Source organism: Poecile atricapillus, chromosome 10 (genome assembly GCF_030490865.1).
Source record: "Poecile atricapillus isolate bPoeAtr1 chromosome 10, bPoeAtr1.hap1, whole genome shotgun sequence".
In the NCBI taxonomy this organism is placed as follows: domain Eukaryota; kingdom Metazoa; phylum Chordata; class Aves; order Passeriformes; family Paridae; genus Poecile; species Poecile atricapillus.
In genome coordinates this window covers 998,511-1,019,239 of record NC_081258.1, presented here as the reverse complement: position 1 = coordinate 1,019,239, position 20,729 = coordinate 998,511, and the positions used below count along the sequence as shown (strand labels likewise).

The following is a 20,729-nucleotide window of genomic DNA, read 5'->3' as shown; positions in this document are numbered from 1 at the left end:
AAAATTCATATGGCAGAAATGGCTCAGGTTCTGCTAGCTGAAAAACTTTTCAGGTTTTTGTCTTACACTGTCAGGAGGGGCTGAGGCATCTCTGATGTAAGCTGGACCCAAATTTTCAGGCAGCCAGAGAAAGTGAGACATTGCTAATTTAGACATCTCTGAAGTTTCTGCTATTTTTTTAGACATTATTTCTAGAGTCGCAATTTTAAAGAAACACTGTTACCAGCAACACATAGAGGTGTCAGTGCAAATGGATTTAAGGTCTTGTAAAAACTGACAGAAAGGATTGATAGACTGTATGGTTAATGTCACATTTGCTAATCTAGAGACATCTGAGTAAAAAATGTGGGTTTTTTTCCTACCACCGTGGATTCTTTTAGTGACTTGTTTTATGGCCTTTATACAGGGCCATCCCAGGTGGCTATGCACACTTCTTGGAATATGTTTGCACATGGTTTTAGAAATCTAGAGGCTTTAGGGAGATAGGTCCTTCTGTCAAACCAGGAAGTTTCCATCTAAGTAATCTAAAACAGATTAAGACTTCTTTTACATATGAGTTTGCTAACCCAAAAACCTGTGGATGTTAACAGTGACCAGCAGTGCCCTCTAGTTCAGAACCTGCAGGAGCTGTAGCTCACTACCTACATCACTATTAAATTAGCAAAATTAAGCACTTAGTTTGGAAATGCAGGTAATTCATTGCTGGTGAACAGCGTGTCATTCATGCACAGTGCGACACAGTCCCCGGCACAAAGCTCCATTTCCATTTTCCTCTGTATAAGCTTATAAATGCAGAATGTATTTACTCCAGGCCAGTGGTGTTTTTCTGAAGGCAGGACTGTTTATGGAGAGGTAGGACAAAAAATAAAACCTCTGTCCCAGATGTGTGTCTGGGTCTGCCCACAGCAGTTACACGAGGGTACTGCTGCACCCTCTTGCTTCTTGCCCACCAAGAAGTTTTCCAGCAGCACACATGGCTCTCAAGCTCTGCTCTACACAGCTCTCAGCTGCGCCCAAAGCCCTTCATTATTGCTGGGAACTGAGGGAACTGCCAGGGCCAGCTCCTGCTTCCTTCAGACTCAGTTGCCTGACTTGTCCTTAGGTCAGAGCTGTGACTTGGCTGGTGCTGTGGGTGAGGATGGGCTCGAGCTGCTGCTGAGACACTGAAGGAGATGTTCAAGGGGAGAAGAGATGCAAGGGCTAGGAGATAAAAATGTCAGGAGCATTCATTTCCATGAGAGCCTTTGTGGGGTTATTTCCTTTTCAGCATTTTTGGTTTGTAAGCAATGAAACTGTAAGTTTATACTGCTGGGGTAGAGTACAAATACAGGATGAGGATCTGCTGGCACCAGATAATTTCTTTGTTGGTAGGTTGAGAAAAGGGCTTGATAAACACATGATTTATATCATAAGATATTGTATATGTTACTGTATAGTATGTATAGTAATACATACTCTTTTGGCGGTATTGCCTTTACCACAATTTTCTGTGCTGTTCTTTTTGTTTGTCCTACTTTGTCCAAAAGTTACATTTAATGAAAATGGGCTGCAGTTTTGGTTTCTACTTTATGTATATAGGAGAGAGATCTGACTCAATGTTTTAGGTTCTATATTTTTTTTACTGCTCTGTATTTCATAGATTGCTTTGGATTTTATTAGTTTATCAGCTTCTCAACATACAAAAGTCACATGAATTAAGAAAACGTGTTCTATGCTTTTGGGATTTAGGACTTTGAAAGTGAGTTAGGTCAAAACAAAAGAGTTACCAGTGCAGATGTACAGAAGATACTTTAGGCTATGAAAATTAAAAGAACATGAAAATTTTAAGGCATTTAAAACTTGCTGAGATTGGGATTGAAGGCAGGTGATGCCTTGGCACAGCAGCTGTACTGAGGAGATCCTGGCAATGGCATTTTGGCCATCCAGAAAAAGCTGTGCTCTTCCTAAAGACACTGTGAACCCCATCCTGCCTTTTCTCCAGCTGGAGCTGGTTCATCCAGAGCCCTGCTTAAACAGGGAGAAGTTACAGGATTTTTTACCTCCTGGTAAAAATCTGACCTGAAACTGGTACTGAAAACATATTTAATGCATGGCAGGAAAAATGTTAATATCAATTTATTGAATTGGAGTTCTTCCTTCCCAAGAACAGGAAGAATTTACTCTTTAGCTGTGTACTGTTTATTTGGAGAGGTACTAAATGGTGATGAAGGAGGTTGGAGTGCTTGCTAAATACTGTAGAGATCTCCAGCAGCAACCTGAGCTTCTGCTCACATCTTACCAGGAGTGCAGAATAATACACCAGCATGGCTTCAGCTCTTAATAATTCTTCTAATGAGTTGAACTTGTGCTCAGCTTGTCTCCTTTTCCCTAATTTTGTGTGCCTACAATCTGAGTATAAATCAGAAGTCACCTGATTGCCTCTCATGATGATGTTTCTTGTTTCTGTGCAGCAAAGCCATTTATTTTGTTGGATAATAAAAATAATGCATGAGGTGATATAAGGCTTCATATCAATGGAAGTAATCATGACCAGACCTGCATTTCAGCCCAAGTGGGGAGAATTACAAACCCTCACTGTGCTGTTTGTGATCGAGGCAGCCATCATGTTTGCTAATTGGAGCTAATGATTACGGTAAATTGGGATACAATTAGTTTGGATTTGACAGCAGAAGTGTTGGGTGTTCAACTGGATGGAGCTAATGTGAAATTCTAACTGTGATTATTACTGTTTATCCAAACAGATGCTCCTGTCTTGCCATAAAATCATGGTCATGCGTTCTCTATTCCTTAGCATTTATGAGTTAAAATTAAACAGGTGGATGTAACAGGACACAGGGAACAGCTCCCAGTGGCAGAGGGCAGGGATAGATGGGATATTGGGCAGGAATTGTTCCCTGGCACAGGGTGCCCAGAGCAGCTGGGGCTGCCCCTGGATCCCTGGCAGTGCCCAAGGCCAGGCTGGACATTGGGGCTGGAGCAGCCTGGGACAGTGGGAGGTGTCCCTGCCATGGCAGGGGTGGCACTGGGTGGGCTTTGAGGTCCCCCCCGACCCAAACCATTCTGTGAGTTATGACTAAGAAAAATATGCTTATTTGGTGTAGTTAAGAACTTAAAGTAATTCTTTTTAGATTATTTTAATAATGTTACTTAATTTTGTTATAAGAATTCATTTAATGAAGGTCATCTTGCTTTTTCATTTGCAGTATGTTCATGCAATAATTACATACTAACATTGTAATTGAAAATTAGTTAATCTCAGCAAAATACTCAGCAAAGACTTGTGTATGTCGTCAGCTTTCCTCACCTGACTTAACCATTTGCCCTGGCATGCACTGTTGGTGGAATTCTGTTTATTTGTGGGGTTTTTTGTGGGCTGTTTGGTGCATTTTGAGCTGGGCTGATGATCAAGCAATGTGTGATTACGTTCAGGTTCCTAAATGGATCTGTAGTTCTTGGAGTTTGGATCCTGACAGAGATATAAGAAATGACAACTTAAAAGGTAGCTGTGAATAGTTACACAAAATATGCTGTTTCAGCAAATGCACTTGAAAATCTGGATTCAGGGAAGCATTTGCAGATATAGGATCTGAAAGTACATGAATTTGATCAGAATGTTTTAATGAAATGAATATTTATAGTGTTTTGGCAATATTTGCATAGCTTTTATAATGGCTCATGGGTATATCAGACTACTTTCATTTTCTTATAGTGGAAGAAGAATGAATTAGTTGGGCTAAGTAGCTAAACACAGACAAACCCCTCTGCTTTCAGGGGGTTGGAATGAGGTTCTCATCACAACTGATGGCTGAAGTTCTATCCAGGAGCCCAAGGCACAGCTGCTCATCTCTGTAAGGCAGAGCAGTGAAATCCATGGTTCTGCTTTTAGTCATAAAATCACAGAATCATTAAGTTTGGCAAAATCCTTTAACATCGTCACGCTTAACCAGCACCACCGCCATGCTCACCACTGTGAGAAAATCCTCAGCATCCCAACAGAAATTCCTGTTGGATCCCCCACTCAGCCTTGCTGTTCCATGCTCACAATTATTTTTATATTTGTTTATGTTGTCTCCAGATCCAGAACTGAATCCATCTCTTTTTTTTTCCCCACTTGAAAAATGTCAGTGGACTTAAGAATCTAACAAGCCTTTTTTCCATCTCACTGGGGCACTTAAAATACTTCCATGGCTTCTCATACCTAAAGATGAAAATGGACTTGTGGGTCTTGCCTTTTATCATGAGTTGAGAAAATGTGGACTTAAGACCAAGTACTTGTAGAAAACATTAATTATAAAATTTTTTTCAGAATTCCCAGCTTTTGTTTAAAGCTGTCCACCCTTGCCATTGAAGGCACCTGAAAGCTTGTAGCTAAGTCTTTCTGATGGTTTTTAAATACATAAAATTTATTTTTAACCTTTTATTTATTGTTGTAAGCTGATGTTTTCGGGCCTCTGATGCCATTTTCTCCCTGACATCTGAATGAGTCATATGGTCCTTTTATTCATTGTTTTGTTATTTTTCCTCTGCTGCTGATACATCTTTTGATCTACCTGGCTAACAAATTCTTAAGCTTGGAATTCAGCTGCAAGGTTAAGCACTGCAGCCTTAGTCTTGTTTTCATGCTCTAATTTTTATTTAATTAATCACATGTGCATTTAATTAATACTTTCCAGTTATTTCCATCGACATCACCGGATTCTTCATACCCTTCAATATCTTCTGTATTCAGGACCTTTCATCATTGTCCAATTCAGCTTTTAAATCTCTCCTATGTTTTAGTATTTGTTATGTGGTGACTAAAAGTCAGTGGGGTTTTGGTTTTGTTTCCTCTGGAGTTACTGGAACTTTCTCAGAATAATCTTCATTTTCCTGGTTGTAATCATTGCTGATAACTGGATTCTGAAATTCAGCTTTTACCTTCCATTAATGCCTCATGCATTTTATTACTGAAGAGCTTAGAATAAATGGCAATTTTGAATAAAGGTTAAATGTAAGCAGGTAACTTTCTGGAAATGTCAACTTAATTTTAGCAAGATTATAAAAACTTATTTTTTTCCCCAAAGCTTTAGAAGATGGGGCATGCTCTGTTTCTTAAGGGCTGCACAATCTGCAGTATTTTAGACAGTGACCCCTATAACCAAATTTGGATGATAGTTTGGTTGAGGCTATGAAAGCTGGATAAAAGTAACTTGACCTGAAGTTTTATTCACATCATTTTTATGTCCACACAAACTTGTTATGACAGAAGTTTGTCCTCTGACTAATTTTAAATTTCAGAATATTTGATGATTTTTCCAGCCTATAATTGAGTCAAAATAAGGCCTATAAGGAACTTTCCTTTATCTGACAGACAGCACAGGTGATGGACCTGAAACCCTGCCTGCTGCCAGCTGATGAACCCCCAAGGAAGTGTTGCCTCTCTCTTTTGAACATTCTCATCCAGAGGTTTTACTTATTTGTACAATTTACTTTTTAAAATCAGGCATTTTTCTTTTCTCTCATAATTCCTATAAAATTTCTGTATCCATCTAAGTAATTTATATATTAATTTCTTATTAATATTTTCTGCAAAGTAATCTTGGGTTCCTTCTGAGGCCCCAAAATATTCAAAACCAGAGGGGTTTGTCCTCTCCTGTCACCCTGAAAACTCAGTTTTCTGATCTTGTTGACATAGTTTCTAAAAACTTTCCCAAGACAGTGACTGTAAACATAGATATGTACACATTCTTTCTGATACACATCTTTTGATAGACATCTCTCATGGCCAGTGTGGTTGGAAAAGTGTTAACCTGACCATCCAATCCCTGGCCATGGTCAGAAACTTATAAATACTAAGAAAATAAAATAAAATACTTTCACCGCGCCTCGAGCTACATCTGTGTGACTCATTTCGTGTCCAACAGTGAACTAACACTCTCCTGGTTCATGTTAGTTCATGTGTTAGAGTATATGTTAATTAAGAGGGCATTTGAGGAAGAGCATAATTTCTGGATCCACTCTTCATTTTAAAAACCATGCCTGCTCTATAGTTTGGGGGAAAAAAAATTAAGAGTGGCTCTTGCATCCTTGTTTGCCATGCAAGATCTTCCATTTCAGCTGGCTCATTTTAAATATTGTGCTATACAGTTAACACACAAGATTGTGGAAGGGAAAAGAGTGGCAGGAACTCCTTTGGTTGTGAGCTGCAATCCCAGAATCCCAAAATAATTTGGGTTGGGTGGGACCATAAAATCTATCCAGTGCCACCCCTGCCATGGCAGGGACACCTCCCACTGTCCCAGGCTGCTCCAGCCCCAATGTCCAACCTGGCCTTGGGCACTGCCAGGGATCCAGGGGCAGCCCCAGCTGCTCTGGGCACCCTGTGCCAGGGCCTGCCCACCCTGCCAGGGAGGAAGGGAAGAATTTCTCTCTCATATCTCTCTAAACCTGCCCTCCTTGATCTTTGTGTTGGAGGAAATCAGCAGGGAAGGAAAAAGAGGCTGCACCTTGCCTTGGTCCTTCCCTGCCACTGCAGCTGAGTCAGGTGTGTTCCCAGTGTGGTTTTGAGGAAGTTTAATATTGTAGTGCCCTTTTTACATTATTTGAGACAAACTTCAGCTCAGCTCCTTTAGTGCAATGTATTTCTTTTACCACCAAGATCTAATGAGTGCCAGCCAGGGAGCCACTGTGCCTTTGCTAGCAGCTGACTGAGAGCAATGGGAGCTGAAGAACAAGACAAAGCCTTGCAAATCCCATTTTTCTGCCTTGCAAATGCATATGTACTGCCACTGAAAAATGCAGAAAACCCAGTTAATTTTGTCATGTGGTTCAAAATGCAGAGGTTCTGCGTCCTTTAAGTGTGGGCAATAACCTTCATTCCAGTGCTCGTATTATCTCTTCTTTTCTCCCCCTCTTTAGGTCTAAACACATATCAAATCTGTTTGATCTGCATCCCCAGATCAAGATATTATTTTTGTGGAGGGCAGTAGAAAACATTGTGAAGTATCTCAGTATTTCTCAATACCAGCTCAGCGGGTAAGCTGCTGTTGCTTTAAATATATAATGTGAAAACTATAATGAGAAAAAGTTTGGATTTATGCCAAAAAATTTAAAACCTTTATGGTGGATTAAACTGTTTTGCAACTAAATACCGCTTTTCTCCGAAGCAACCCATTCCCTCACGCAGCTAAATACTGCCATATGTTTAAATTCTTGCAGGCCTCCTAAGGCTGACCCAGAAGAAATGTCAACAAATGTTTGTGAGTCCTCGTGGCCTTGTAACATTTCCTTTAAAAAGTGAAGAATGGAACAGCAGGAGCTGTAACACTCCCCCAGAACAGACATACGAAGGCATATGGCTGACATGGGAGCCTGCTGGCTCTTCCAAGATTGCTGGCTTCATTCTTAAGGATCCTTTTTTTTTTTATTATCCCTCAAGACAGCTAAACTTGTCTTTCTGCTTGCTGAGTTTCTCTGTTCTGCTCAGAGCTGATTTTGGGATGCCCGGGGTCCTGTCCAGCCCCTGCTGCACCATGCTCACAGGTTGTTCCTGAAGGTGGCAGATGGGGAAATCCAGGGAGGGTGAGATGTGGTGACTCCGAGCTGGGGATGTCCCAAAGGATCTTCAGGCAGCTCTGTACACACAGGAGTTTGGGCAGCTGGCAAGGTTTACTCTGTAGAGCATAAACCCAGTGCTGCCTCTAGTTCAGACAATCAAAATAAATTACATTTGCTGGATGGTGCTGAATAGTTGCACTTAACTTTCATTGCAGATGTAGATTTATCACTACTTAATTAAAGGGTTTGAGTTTACTGATATGGGGGAAAATCTTCAAATGTATAGTATCTCAAGTTTTTTGCAGGTCAAAGTGATTTGTGTTTGTTAAAACCATTAGACTTCCAATAGAATTTGTACTGAAAAAAATATTTGATGCCTTGGATCACTTTTCTTCTTCTCTGTAAATTTCCTATTCTCCAACTATTATTTATAATTAATTGAAATACTTCTGTGCTGTACTGAGGTAACTCCAGTCCTGGAAATCTCCAGGACACAAAGCAATCAGCTTTGTGTACAGGGTATAAACATCTCCACAGCTCAACTTCCAACTGCCCCTGCATCATCTTCTTGAGAACATGCATTTTTCCTCCCTGTTCCTAAGGCACTTGGGAATATCTGTGTCCGTAAGTCCAGCTCTGCGGGTTTATGTGTCTCAGAGGCTGCCCCAGGCCAGCTGGGTGAAATTGTGCATTATCACACAGAGAAGGAAAGCAGAGTGTGACTGTGCCTTGGGTGCTCATCCAGATTTCTTTCTCTGATGAAACACCAGATCTTCCTCTGCAAGTTGCAACTTTTGATAATTTTTGTCTCAGTCCATTGTACTGTGTTTGTGGGTATGCAGTGCTTTAAACCCTGAAATCTTGACCTTTTGAGTTACAGCAGTGGGTGTTTCTCAATACCACAAGATATTTCTTCACAAAGTGTTTTGGAAGATAGTTTTTGTAACTGCTCATAAAATTATACTGTCTTGATGTGGGGGACTGGTGAGGTTTGTTTTTTCCAGTGTGGCTGGGGCAGTTTCTGTGCTCTGAAAAATAAGGGCATAAACCCAGCATTTGAATAAAATGCAAACTATAAAAGGAAAAATCCAACATTTAGTGGAGTTTCTGTGGTTTATTCCTCATGCTCTTTTTTTCTCTTGGCACTGCAGTTACAGTAATAAGAACACAATAACATAAAAACAATGAACATCTTGCATGAGATTGACAGGATGAATAATTAGATTTCTTTGTCTGAAAGGGTGTGGGGAAGCTTATTATTGCCATTTGAAACCTCTCAAATGAATTTTGTGAATTGTTCAGCCATAATTTAGCATGCAGAATGCTGGCTGTTAGAAAAGGCTGCAGTGTAATTACCAATTCTGTGACTGGAGAACCAGCGAGGTGTTGAAGCTGAGCTGTCCACACTCTCAGGTAAACTCCTTAGGGGGCTTGTTTCCCTATAACTCAGGCTGACACTATCTGAAAACTAAATAACAGGTTTGTTTAGCCATGTTGAGCTGTCAAGTACTCATAGTCTCACAAACTCGAAGCTGATAGCACAGACGTGAGTGTGTGTTTATGTTCTCCAAGTAGAGAGCTCACCAAACTGAACATTAAGTGTGCAGACAGCCTCGGGTTGGCTCAGTTCCACAGCACACATATGGAAAAAGGTTGGCTGCCTGAAGAAATAATTATATGGCCATCTCATTCTGGGCTTGGAGCATCTCAGCATTGGTTGTGAGAGTGAAGTCTGTCACCTTTGCGGCCGTTCCCGGCTGCAGGTGTTAGGGGCTGTGTCCGGAGCTGAGGAGCAGAGGCCGTGCTGCCAAAGGCCGCAGCTGGCAATGGCGCCTCAGGCCCGCCCCACAGCGCGTTCCCGCCGGGCCAGGCTCAATGGGCAGCTCTCGGCACCAGCCCCGTGCCTTGGCTCGCTGGGGCCCGGCAGGCCGGGCACGCTGTGCTGTGCTAAGCACATTTATTCACATTTATTCACATTTATTCAGCTTCAGCTCGGCCTGCAGCTCGGGCAGGAAGAGCTCACATCTGCCACAATGCACCGTGGAGATACTCCCAGCAAAGCTGCCCAGGGCCACCCAGAAGGCTTCGGTTGTGGCGTGGAACATTCTTCCACCCCTGTCCATTTCAGCTGAAAAGGGAAAATGTTACTGCTGTATAAAAATTACTGCATTTATCTATTTTAGATAAGCTTTTGGCAAACAGACTTTTCTGTGCTTTTGGGGAGAATCGCATTTCTGCAGAGCTGGTAAAGCCATTCCATTATTATTATAAAGTTATCTTTTGATTTTTATTAGGAATTAAAATCATGGAATCATAAAATCATTTAGGCTGGAATATCCCTGCCAGCCCAAGGAGTCCCAGCTGTGCCCAATCCCCACCCTGTCCCCAGCCCAGAGCTCTGAGTGCCACCTCCAGCCCTTCCTGGGACACCTCCAGGGATGGGCACTGCAAACCTCCCTGGGCAGTTCCAATCCCTGAGCTCCCTTTCCATGGGGAAATTCCTGCTGCTGTCCACCCTGAGCCTCCCCTGGCCCAGCCTGAGGCCGTTCCCTCTCCTCCTGTCCCTGTTCCCTGGGAGCAGAGCCCAACACCCCCGGCTGTCCCCTCCTGCCAGGGACTTGTGCAGAGCCACAAGGGCCCCCTGAGCCTCCTTTTCTCCATTCTGAGCCCCTTTCCAGCTCCCAGTGAGATTATTTTCATGCAGTCTTCCATTTTCTCTAGGGATGTTAACACTGGGCACTCCTTGCTCAGTCCCAAAAAAAGCCACTGAAACTTAAGATAGTAGTTGTGCTCCTGAAATCTGGTGAAATAGTGAAGACAGGTTCTCAGCTTTCAGCCAGCGAGGGCTTGTTGCTTTGTTAGTGTTGTTTTGTGTGGGGTATTTTGTTTGGTTGTTGTTGTTTGTTGGGTTTTTTTTTTTGGAGTTTTTTTTGGGTGGGGGTTGTTTTGTAGGTTGTTTGTTTGTTTGTTTGTTTGTTTGTTTTTATTAGGAGCCTTTGATTTTCCTAAATGCATGTTCTTGTTCACTGAATGAGTTTACCACCTGATTGCCAGTGGTAACTCGGAGCTCATTTATTGTTATTTAGAGAACTGCCTACAGCACCTAGGACTATCTCCACCAAGCAATATCACTGACAGATACCAGCAGGAATTCTTCCCTAATTGTGCAGTTTCTCTGGAATATGCAGAGCACTTGCTCTGTTATTGTTTGGTTGTGTTATTTCTACTACACAACCATTGTTTGGAAGAAACTGCCTAATGCATTTGCTTGTAGCTTTTAATAATTACACCACAGAAAATTAAAGCCTTGGTGTTATTTGGGCGGCATAATAAAGAGCACACAGATGTTAAATATTAATATTTTCAACTATTCTGGTTCATTTTGGCTGTGAACTTACTTCAGTATTATGAACACTTCATTACCTGCCTGCAGCTGAAATACAGATCTGTGCTCAAGTTACAGCTCCAAGGAAGGCAGGTTAGCAAATAACAAAGTAACTTCATAAGTGTGTTGTAATTTCTGGAGTGATATCCTGAAATGATAGCAGGTGGAAAATTATGTCATCCTTGCTAAAAATATTGCTGAAATTCTGCAAGACTCTATTAGTTGTGAGTAGGAACTGCACAGCAGGCATCAAGAAGTGCTTCTAGTCCTTCCTCATCTCCCAAGTTCTTACTCACTGATATTTAGATCTGCTTTTAATGATATTTTTTTAAATTGTGTATATATACATATATATATATGAAAAATATACATAAAATATATGTGTGTATATGTTATATATACACAAATATATTATATTATGACAGTATCAAAATATCAGTTACTCAGTATTGTTCACTCCTGAAAACTGAAATTACCACTTAAAGAGGATTTGGGTTTGTTGTTTATTTTAATCAGTAATATTTATCTTGTCTGTCTGCATTTTCCTTAGGCTTTCTTTTGTCAACATTTAAAGACTGCTTCATGGACAAATTAATGTGCTTGACATTGCTTTGTCCTTGATTGAGAAGCCAAGTGTGTAATGTCCTTTGAGGAAACACAAAAGGAAATGAGGAAAAGCCAGCGAGGAAGGACAGAGACAGAATGGCTTCTGGGTGACCTAAAATGAATTTACAATCCATTTTCTCTTCCTGCCACCCTCCCTAGATCTAGACAAGCCGTGACCTCTGGGAGTAGAATGGAATAGGAATAGGCAAAGGGATCTATTTGGTCCAGAAATAAGACTGAATGAAACTTTTTTAAAAGCCTTACAAATGTTTGAAGAGTCATTGCTGGGTTTGCAATAGGCTCCCCAGAATGAATCATGAATCTTCCTGGGCTGACAGAGATATTCAGTGAGTTGAATGAGGCTCACAGAAATTCAGAAACATCAGATCTCTGTGGTGGCTTTGAACAACTCCTCTTTATTTATTAATAAGAGGAAGAAGGTAGGAAAAAATGTCCCTGAGACCAAAGAATTCTGTCTCTCTTGAGTCTCTTGGACGTATTCTGAGCTATTCTCTTTTATGGTGTCTCTGATGTCCCAGAATTATTCTTCCTTGGGTGTCTCCAGTGGACCTGGAACCAGCAGGATGATTTTGTAGAACATTTATATAAAGATTTTTCCAAAGGTTAGTTGAATTTATTTTCTGTGCTGAGTGTCCCCTACAGCTTGACTAATGGGGGCATTCAGCATATACTTCAGTGGCTCTCAATTTTTAGGCTTTCTTTTCAGGTCACTAGAAAAGATTGATAAAAGAGAGCAGAAGAAAGCCAGAGGAAAGAAATAGAGAACAGCCTCCTGAAAGATAATATAAATAGAGCGCCAAATGCTACTGAAGACAGCCTCTGCTATGAATTTGCTCTAGAGGAAGGATCTGGCCATTCATGTTTAGTGGAAGAAAAGCACCAAAGAATAGGAAAATGGTACGGGGAAGAAGCAAACCAGAAGAAATCCCAAAACTGTAGGGCAAATTTGCCATAAAAATCTTTCAGAGCTGACAAGCTCCCAGTCCGTGGTGTCTGACATCTGCTGCCAGTGGAAGCTGAGCTCCACCGTGACTCAGAAGGCTTCAGAGCAGCTCTGTGTGCCTCCTGCTCTGGCAGGAACTGATTTGGTATGCTCTGCATGTAGAATTTGCTTTTCCAAGAGAGAATATATACAAGCCTTTTACTGGTAGCAGCTCAAGAACAAAGGTTTGAGATAATCTGCTAGACAACGAAAATAAAAAGTCAAGTTTTAGAGTACAAATGAAGTGTTTTTCCCACATGTAGGTAATTTGAATTATATAGAGTCTGGTACATAGAAATATTTATTTAAGCATGAAAAAGTTATATAGTCTTTAATTCATATTTATTTACATTCATATACATCTATATAATGGTGCATGCACAAAAAGCCTGTAGCTGCATGCTGTGGATCCAAAATGCTTCCAAATTTAGATTTTAGAGGAAGCTCAGGGAACTTGGAAACATTGAAGCAGAGGGCTTGATTTATGATATTTAAAATGACAGAACACACCTGCCTGCAGGCCTCCCAATCCACTTGTCTTCCTGGTACCTGGATAGGATGGGGCTGCAGCAGCATGAGGATAATTAATACAGACTTCGTCCTCCAGGGCCCATTGTTTGCCTCCGGGCCCTTGTGACCCAAAAGCAAGAAAAAGCTGATAAAGTCATATTGTACTGGGTGAGCAGAGGACTGGGCACTCGTGATTTGCAGAGGGCTTTTGGAGGGAGGTTAATTTGTTCCTTGTGGGCCCTCATGAACCTTTTCTGTCCTGCTGGGTAATTTGGCTTTAGATGGGTGAGATTTGGGCTGTAGTCTGCAGACTGTTAACATTCTGCAAAGCACTGAGATGTGGTTTTGTCTCTCAGGAGAGCACACAGCTATTCTGCTCCTGAGTTTCCTTTCTGCCCTGGTTTGTGCTCTCCCAGCTGGGTGTTGGGCTGGTGGATGGGGTTTGGAACAGCATTTGGCAGAGCTGCTCTCCTCTCCCTGGCTCCTTGCCTGTGCCACTGCACTCAGCAGTGTGGATGGGCAAGGGATGGGAACACCAGGGAAAATATTTGGGCAGAGTATAAAGTCAGAATAGCTCACAAGAAAGCGAAACAGGCTGTTAACCTGCTTAGAACAGAACTTTGTTTGTGTGAAACCTTCTCTGCAGCTCTTGTGTTTTGTCCTTCTCGCGTGTGTCCTGTACAAGGCATCCCCCTCGAGTGGAGAGGTCCTTTCCTTCTGGATAAAGGTACAGGGCTGTACAACTTCTTGAGTCAAATTCTGGTTTTGAGCCTCATTTTATGTCAGGCTTCTTGGGCTGAGAACAGCTCCTGCAGGACTGAGCCCTGTGTGTGGCACAGGCATTAACCCTTCCCTGCCTGGGAAGCAGAAGGCAGCAGAGCTGATCTCAGGTGCTGCAGTGCTGTGCTGGTGCAGGGCAGTGAAGGGACAGTGTGTGCTCAGCACAAGCACACTCCTGCCTGCTGCAGGGCTGTGGGTGCTCAGGAGCAAACACAGAGCAGGGAAGGCACCTCCAGCTCTGAAATCAGAGTTATTTACCCTGTCACTGGGTTTGGGGGGGAAGGCAGATTATCCAAACTCTGCTTTATCCTTTCTGATGCAGTTCAGTCTATCAATGCACATGATGCATCTTTCAGCACAAGATGGGGAATCCTTACCTGTCCATGCCCACAGAGTCCCTGCTGCTGCTGCTGTCAGCTGTGGACATTAATAAGGTGACAGTCTCAATTACCTAAATGAACTTTGAATTTGGAGCTGCTTTTATGGAGTGCAGTTGGACCAGGTGACCTCCAGAGCCCCTTCCCACCTGAATTACCCCGGGCTGCTGTTGCTGACTGTGGGATTCCCATTGCTTGGCTCAGCTGCCTGGAATAAGAGGGAAAAGACAGATTCTCCTGCAAGGTGATTCCAAGCATGAGCTTATTTAGTTCTAAGATAAAGGCAAGCAGGAGCAATTTTTATACAGCCATTCTGCATTCATCCTGGTCAAGGCCTCCAAATCCATATTCTCCAAAAGGGTTAAATAATCCCTGTTGTACACTGAGATTTAAAGCCCAGTGCAGATTAAGTTTTTTCTACCTAAACAGAGATTATTCTATATAAAAGTACAGTGTGGTGCTGTGGTGTGTAGCAGGGACTAGAATAAAACTCAGAGAGCTGGCAGGAAGCAGATTTTGTTGAAGCTGTGTTCCTGAAATACAAATTGCAGAAATAATCAGAATATCTTAATGCAAATTGTATTTGTGCAGATGATCCAGCTTTGGGAGAAAGGGGAGTTTGGGCAGTGCATAGCACAGAACAGCAAACACCAAAAAATGGCATTGAGGAAATTGCGTTTAAACTTTATTTTAAGACAGAACTTACACCTACATCTTTAGAACAGTTAATTATTCACTGAGGAGAGAAGTGAGAGAAGAAATGGGGAAGCTCTGCACCCAAACAGCAGAGATCCTCAGCTGGCATGTGTGGGAGCTCTGCGTTCCAGCCTCTTTCCTTGGAGTTTTATATGGATTAGTACATTTTTCAGAGGTGAAATGTTTTATAGTGTGCCTTTGTTCACTTTCAGCAGTGGTTGCAAGGTTAAGTGATGTGTGGTGGGGACAGAGTGCAAATTCATGATAGAACCATGGAAAGCTCGCATATTCCTAAACCTTTGTGATGGTGAGCTCAAGCCTGCATAATTTTTATTTTAAATTACATTAGCTTCCTTTCTTTTTCCTTTTTTTTAAATTTTACCATTATTGTTGTTTATTGCATACACTCCGAATATTTAATATGAGTGATCTGTTTAATATGCAGGTTATGAATTTCTGCATTTCTTGCAGGCTTGTAATAATTAATCACGGGGGAAAAAAGCCCTTCAGCCACTCAGTCCATTGGCCTGGGCTGTGTAAAAACCTTGTTCTTTGGATTTGAATAAGTAGTTTATGATCAATAATTCAGTCAAGAAGTTTTGACTTCTCCAGGTTTTAATTCAGCCATACAGATGTCTCTGGCACTTTGAATATGATCAGCACTCTTTGCTTGAGTAATAATTTAGGGTTTTTCTTTAATCATTGTGTGTGGTGTCAGTTGTGTTTCCATAGGCACTTCTCCAGTAAATTGTAATCAAATAACCATTTATTTGGAAACCTGAGGCAATGCAGTTCTGACTGGGTTAGAAATGCTTTTTGAAGTATCATATCTGTCGTGTTGCTTACGACAATATATATGGACTATTTTAGTCTCTTTCAGGCATTTCTGTGATATTTACCAGAATTTCCATTCGGCTTGAATAGAGTTGCAAAAATCTGGCACCATTTCATTTCAGAAACTCATCCCTGATGTTTTTGGATCTCTCAGTAAGTGGGACTTAAACATATGTACTTAGAAATCCACAGTTAAAATCCTTTTATGATTGTGAGCAATTTGTCTCTATTTCACTTTACACTCAGATATGCTCCCATGTTTATATCTGGAACTGCTCTTCTTGAAATATTTAATTTTAGGGACACAGTGGATACAATTTTTCTCCAATTTGAAATCTTTGTGGATTTCTAATATTTTTCATCTTTTTGATAAGAGTAATGTACCTGTGTGTTTTCTAGAGGGACAAATGTGTGTAGAGTGAATCAGGAAAAGGGAAAATTAAAATAATCAGAGGTTTGGGGTGGTTTTGGGTTTCCTCTGCATAAATACCATATTTTGCATGCACCATGATTGTATTGGTTTATTCAGTTTGCTAAACGGCCCACAAAGCTGTGAATATTTATTTAGTGGTATTCCTAATCGTTTTTCTAATAGGGAATTATTTGGGTACAAAGAAAGACATTTGTAAATGAAGCAGATAAGCCCTTTGGCAGACAAGGAGTGTTTTGTCCAACACAAGAATTCTATTGTCCACTGCTTTAGTTGTCAAGTGCCTGGGGAGCCCAGGATTTATGATGATGTTACAATGGCCCTTTCAGAGGGGACTCTAAGAAGCTGTGAGATTCCGTTCCTCTGCTTTTCAGACTCCCAAATCTTTTTATCGTGCGAGGACAATGCCGGATTCAGCTGCTGCTTCGGCCCGTTTCACATCAGGCATTGTGCAATAATTTCCATAGTGACAATGGGCAGGGGGCTCCTTCCCCTCTCCCCAGCCACATTGCCAAACTGCTCCACTTGTCACTTTGCATAAACCAGCTCTGAAGCCACGACTTCTTTTGCCCCAAAAAGTCTTGTTAGGCCGTGTGCCTTAAAGAGCCGCCCTGGCAAATCTGTTTGGAACATTGGAACTGTTTAATGGATTTTTTTTTTTTTTAAGCTTTCTTGTAATTGTAATTGGACTTTGAAACGGCCTTCTGTAAATACAGTTGTTGGAAGGGTTTGGCTTTTCACCCTTTTGTAAGCATTATAAAGTTATTAGAATTACTGAAGGCATATTCAGCTGCAGAGAAAAGAGGAAAATAAAAATGTTATACAGTAAATAATAGGCATCTGATAAATGAAATGGTAATAGGAAGTAAATAGGTATCTGGTACCTAAATATCAATTCCTCAGCTAAACTGTTCTGTCTACAGTCAAAAGGATGAAAATAGTCTTAAACTATGTTTTTAATGAAAATTGTCATCTGGAGGATCTTCTTGCTTGATATTAAGATGAAGATTTATTTACTTCTAGTAATGGTTAATGCTACAAAAAAATCTGTTTGTAACCCCTGATATTTGTTGAAATGCAGTGTGACTGAAGAATAGAGGCTGTAATTGGCAGTGATTATTTATTATAATTTATTATCCATTATTCTTTAAGATGCTTCCAGCCCAGCCCACTCTGGTTCCATGGTTGGTCCTTTTGCAGGTGGCCAGGTGGATGCACAGGAAGAAGTTAATGGAGCTGCAGGTCAGGTGGGGACTAGCAGTGTCTGTTATCAAATCAAAAGCTTCTAAAAGCAAAACAAGAGCTTAAAAATTGGATGGTAGGGATATTTAAGACGATATTTTGAGAAGTCCTTATCCAAGGAAATTCAAATGTCTTGGGCATAAAGGAATCTTGAGCTGCAAAGTCATCAATAAAGATGTTGTTTTCTGTAAAGATATTGAACAAATTATCCAAATGAGGGAGTTTATTCAGTTTCAGTCATTCATATGAATTGTGAATTAGTTCAAAAGGGTCCTTTATGAAAAACAAATACTTACAAAATGAATATATTTCAAAGTGCCACAGGGACTTACTTTATAGCATGAATGTGTGGAGTACTTTTACAAACCAAGTATTTTATATTAGTGGTTCAGTCATCACACAAATCATCACTCCACAGAGCTTAACCTTAGCAAAATCCACTGTCTAGGAATGTGCTTTTATGGCACAAATTTGTATCCCAAATGTATCCCAAATTTTTAAAAGGGACTCAACATATTTGCAGTCGTCAGAGGCCACGGAAGCCCTGTGACTTTATTTCTTCCTTTGATGGAGCAAGAGTGAAATATGTTTGTGCAATATGAATATAAAACAGTCAGTCAATGCCTGTTTCCTTTTCAGCACTTGTGCTAGGAGCTCTGAAATTTTGTACTGCTGAACTAGGTTTTTTGCAATTAAAACTTGATTAGTTTAGTGAGGGTGAAAAGTGGATATAAGGTGAAGGATTGATACAGATGAGGTATCTTTAACAATTAAACACTACAGAAAATTGCTGCTTTGGATCTATCAGCCCAAATTAGAGAGGGTATTTTTTAATAATTAGTTCTAGAAATTTTCTGTTAATAAATTTGGAGGTACTGGGGAATCTAGCCTGATTTCCTTGGGTGGAATGAATCTTAGTCCTAGAATTCAGTTAGGGCTCTTTAAGTGTCTGTCAGGGTCCCAAATGAACCTCAGGAATGCAATGTCTGCACCAGTAGGTAACAACAGATCACACTGAGTATTTCCTTTGCATTCAGCCACATTAATTACACTTTATCTATATTTTAACTTGTGTAGGGGCATTGTCAGAAACACCTGGAATGATGAGCTGTGAGGATGACTGCTCTGTGAAATTGTGACCATCCTTAACTTACCAATTCAAATTCAAGACTTGTCATGAGAAATGATTCAGCAGGTTTCTTTTTGTTTCTGCTCCCTTTGTCCAGACTGACTCAACTTCCTGCCCCATATATGAAAGAATTGTAACCACTGATACAGCTGTAGATGAACTTCTTACAGGCAGAGGCACCTCTTACTTGGTTTTGTTCTTTTTGCTTCAGATGTTTTATCTTATGTATTTTTTCACTACTGTAGTGGCAGTTCTACTTCCTAAAATAATGTTCTCCCTTTTCCATCATCCTGATAAACCCACTAATTTTCTAATATGCCTTTGGAGCACTTAGAAATGGTCAAAGCACGTCTTGCTGGTTAATGGCATCTGCAGCTGTGCCTTTTTTCACTACAGTGTGTCTTGTCTTGGATAATGTTGCCAGAACAGATTTTTTCCATAGATAACACAAAAGAGATGTGAAAGAATTTTGATACAGCCTCAAGCATTTTAGTTATGGGAACACTGTAGCAAAAGTGAGTCTGTTAAATGTTCCAGGTTGGACAGAGCTGGGATGGTGGGAGGTGTCCCTGTCCATGGAAGAGGTGGCACTGAGTTATCTTTAAAGTACTCTCCAAACCTGGCCTTCTGTGATTCTAGGTAAAGGCTATTTATTAGTTATAAGTAGTATTTAATTACTTGTCTTTAAACTCTCTTTGGGCTGCTCTGGTAGTTTATAGGCAGACTTCAGTTTCCTTTTATTATGGTCCCACCACTGGTTTGGATTTCAAATGGCCTTTTTTCCTTCTTTGCAGCCAGAGCTGAAGTAGTGGCTGAGTGGCAGTAGAGGGCTGACAGGTGTGGCAGCTCCTGAAGTGGCACTTCAGATGTATGGAATATGCTACATCAACTGGCAGCAGGTTTCCAGTGGGTGAAGGTAAGTCCTGCATCCAACCCTGTGATCTCCTGAGGGATGTCAGGGATCCATGGCTGGGACCTTGTTTCTGTAGTGTCCACAATGTTTGTGCAATACAGGGAACATTTCTGCAGGCACTGATCCCCCAGAGAGTTTAACCAGAGCTCCTGAGAGCTCTCAGCTGTAGGACACAGACCATCCTTCTACCTCTGTACAGCACAGTTTGATAAGGGACAAGTTTTGAATCCCTGTTGTTGAATGTCTTGTTTAAAACATCAGAATATCACTTGAAAATTCACAGCAGTGGAGCACTGAAGAACAGGAATGTAAGAATTTTTCTGATGTTTAGGTTGACAGCTGGAAGTGATCAGTCAAACAGGTTTATACTTTCTTTATTCTAGTGAGTGAGTAATTAATTCCATGTTTGGACTCTTTCTCTGATATTTTGTGCAATACCATTGAGCTCGATATAATTACTCAGACTTGGGTTGGGAAAGGATCTTCCTGGTGAACCTTAGGCTTTAGAGAAGGTGGAAAGTGTGGAAGTAGAGAGTATGGGAAATTCTAGACCTAAAAATAGTTGGATCTGCTGCTCTTATGCCTTTAATTTTTCAACTCCTCTGTGATTCTCAGTTGTGCTGTTGCTGTGATTCCACAGAGGTGAGAATTGCTCACTTACATAAGTGTCTATTGTTTGTTTTTAGGTTTAATACAGAAACAGATTAGGTGTAATAGATAATAAATATATAAACACTGTCATTTTTACAGAATCAAAAGCAGAAGCCCACCTAATTTGTGTGGGATAAAAAGTACAATGCCAGGATATTAAAGCTCTTTGTCTTGCTGACTCATTCACAGTTTCTACATTCAATTCACTCAGGTCCTGTTTGACAGATGATTCATTTCTGTGAAAATGCCCTTGAATGACAATTATCTTATTTCTGGCAGCCAAATGGACCAACACTTCAACATCCTTGTGAGCAGCTCTATGGGCTGTGTGTGTGTGGTGTCCTCAGAGCTGGGGACAGGACTGCAGCAGCCAGGCTGGGTGACACCAGCAGAGCTGGGTTCAATTAACTCCTGAGCAAGGGCAGAGCTCAGCATGGCAGATTCTTGTCCTGTCTGAACACAAAAGCCACATTTTGCAAACAGTGCTTAGCTTTTGTGCAGATTCAGTTTCTCAACTGAACGATTCTAAAGAGGGTTTGGTTTGAAGCTTTCCTGACTAGGCTTCAAATTCTTTCTTGGATATCAAGAAGACATAAAGAAAACATCTGAATTAGTTCTGTATGTCTCTGTTCCATGC

At 41.0% G+C, this 20,729-nt stretch overlaps 1 protein-coding gene across 1 annotated transcript in view; it reads left to right on the top strand.

Annotated features, from left to right (window-relative positions):
- Positions 1-20,729, top strand: part of CDH11 (cadherin 11) — an 80,511-nt gene that overhangs the window by 20,568 nt on the left and 39,214 nt on the right. Inside the window, exon 3 of the mRNA XM_058845755.1 lies at positions 19,323-19,444. The gene's annotated coding sequence lies outside the window, so the exon portion shown is untranslated. The remainder of the gene's footprint in view (positions 1-19,322; positions 19,445-20,729) is intronic.